At 39.7% G+C, this 2,349-nt stretch overlaps 1 protein-coding gene across 1 annotated transcript in view; it reads left to right on the top strand.

Moving 5' to 3' along the window:
* Nucleotides 1-2,349, top strand: part of FREM3 (FRAS1 related extracellular matrix 3) — a 123,489-nt gene that overhangs the window by 99,252 nt on the left and 21,888 nt on the right. The gene's annotated exons all lie outside the window — the stretch shown is intronic.

Genomic DNA, 2,349 nt, shown 5'->3' with positions numbered 1-2,349 from the left:
AGAGAGAGAGAGAGAGAGAGAGAGAGAGAGAGAGAGAGAGAGAGAGATCTCTTTTAATTCTTTGAAAAGATGGGATCCCTACATGGTATATATGGTCACTGAGGTTCATAGCTTTGATGTCATCCTAAACTCCTCATGCTCACTCATCTCAGACATCCAATCACTTACTAAATCTTGTCATTTCTGCCATCACAAAATCCCTTCTATGTATCCCTTCTCTCAAAGCGCAGAGCCACCATGCTAATTCAGGCCCTCATCACCTCTCACCCAGACGATTGCAACAGCCTTCTAATTGGCGGTATCTCTGCCTCAAGTCTCTCCCCACATCAATCCACGTTCCATTCAGCTGCCAAAGTGAATTTTCCTAAAGCATAGGTCTGATTATATCATTACCACCTATACTCCAATAGGTAGATAGCATTTATTAAGTTCTTACTATGTTTTAAATGCTGGGGACACAACTACAAGTGAGTAAAACAATTCCTGCCCTCATGAGGCTTACATTCTGAAAAAAAAAAAAACCAGCACATAAAGGGGAGCTGGGAAGGGGGAGGGTAATGACCTGAAAGTGAAATGGAGGACTAACCTGGGCAGAATACAATGAAAGCTCACCAATCAGAGCCTATGGTAGTTCCACGGGTAGAGTCCAAGTTTTAGGGGTTGAAGGAGATAGAGACGATGGATAGCTTGGTATAGAGAAAACAATGACTCCCTGTTACCTCTAGTCAATAAAAACCTTTAAAAAACCATTTACAAAACATTTTAAAATTTTTTTAATTTTTAAATTTAAAAAAATTTTTAAAAATCATTTAAAACACTCTTTACAACCTCATCCCTGCCTACATTCTGGTCTAATATTTTACTCCCACACACTCTGTGGTCCAGCCATGCTGGCCTACATACTGTTCCTCACACATGATGGTCTAGTTTCCATTTCCATACCTTTGCACTCTAGCTGTCTCCCATCCCTGGAATGCTCTCTCCTCACTTCTACACCTTAGCTTTCCTAGCTTCCTTCCGAACTCAATCCAAATGCCACCTTCTATAGGAAATATTTGCTGGTACTTCTAGCTGCTATAGTCTTCCCCTTTAAGATTATCTTTCATTGGAGATCTCAAAAAAGTGACCTTCCATCTTCTCTGTATCTTTACGTGCCTATTTCTGTTTCACTCTGCCTTTCTGTGGGTTCTGCTGCTTTAGAATTTATTTAGAGTCATTTTTACAGGTATTTGGAAGGGTTTGGGGGAGAGCTCGAGCAAGTTACTGCTTTTATTCGGCCATCTTGGCTCCCTCATGTGCCTGTTTCTACACATCTTGTCTCTCCCATTAATATATAATCTCCTTGAAAGTAGAAAATTATTTTTGCCATCCTCTGTAACCCCAGCATTTAGCACAATGCCTGGAACAGTTATTAAAATATTTTTGATTGATTGCTTAGTGGGCTGGTTGATTGACCCAATCTGTTAACCTGAATGTTCAGTTAATAAGGAAATCTCATTCACCAATGGTTTGGGATAACATGAAGCTTACTTTTATCCTGAACTTCAGCATGTTCTGCAGTTTATATAAAAGGAGAATGGTTTTAGTCATATGAGAAATAAAAACTATGAGTGTAACAGTTTATTCTCTGGGTTCTTCAGAGAATCACAGTGTCATAAGGGACCTTAGCACACCTGAACAAGAACCCTGCTACAAGAGATGCAGGCCAGCTGGATCAGGCCCTTTGATCAGACTACGCGAAAGGAAATTAATGTGAATACAGCTTTTGTTATTCAGTTGGGTCTAAATCTTTGTGACCCCATTTGGGGTTTTCTTGGCAAAGATATTGGAGTGGTTTGCCATTTCCTTCTCTGGCTCATTTTACAGATGAGAAAACTGAGGCAAACAGGTTTATGTGACTTGCTCAGGATCACACAGCTAGTAAGTGTATGAGGCCAGATTTAAACTCAGGAAGATGAGTCTTCCAAGACTCCAGGACAGCCTCTCTATCCATTGTGCCACCTAGCTGCCCCATAGATCCAGCTAGATTGACTAAAAGATACCCTTTGCTGCTTCAATTTGTATATTATATCTATCTCCAAACTTCCCCCTCCAAAACAAGATGGCTTACCTATCCTTAAACAACTTCCCTAGGAGCTGGTTATCTAACATTTGTTTAAAGACTTCTATTGTATTTTTCCTTTTTTATCCTTTTTTAAAGAGTTATTTTTTTCAAATATCAATTGAATTAATATTGAATCAATTGTATTTTCTTCCCACATCCCTAGAAGAAAAGAAGAGGAGAAGGAAGGAAGGAAGGAAGGAAGGAAGGAAGGAAGGAAGGAAGGAAGGAAGGAAGGAAGGAAGGAA

Source organism: Vombatus ursinus, unplaced genomic scaffold, assembly GCF_900497805.2.
Source record: "Vombatus ursinus unplaced genomic scaffold, bare-nosed wombat genome assembly UNPS02014784.1, whole genome shotgun sequence".
In the NCBI taxonomy this organism is placed as follows: Eukaryota; Metazoa; Chordata; class Mammalia; order Diprotodontia; family Vombatidae; genus Vombatus; species Vombatus ursinus.
The sequence above is the reverse complement of the archived record's forward strand: the minus strand, read 5'-3'. Positions and strand labels throughout refer to the sequence as shown.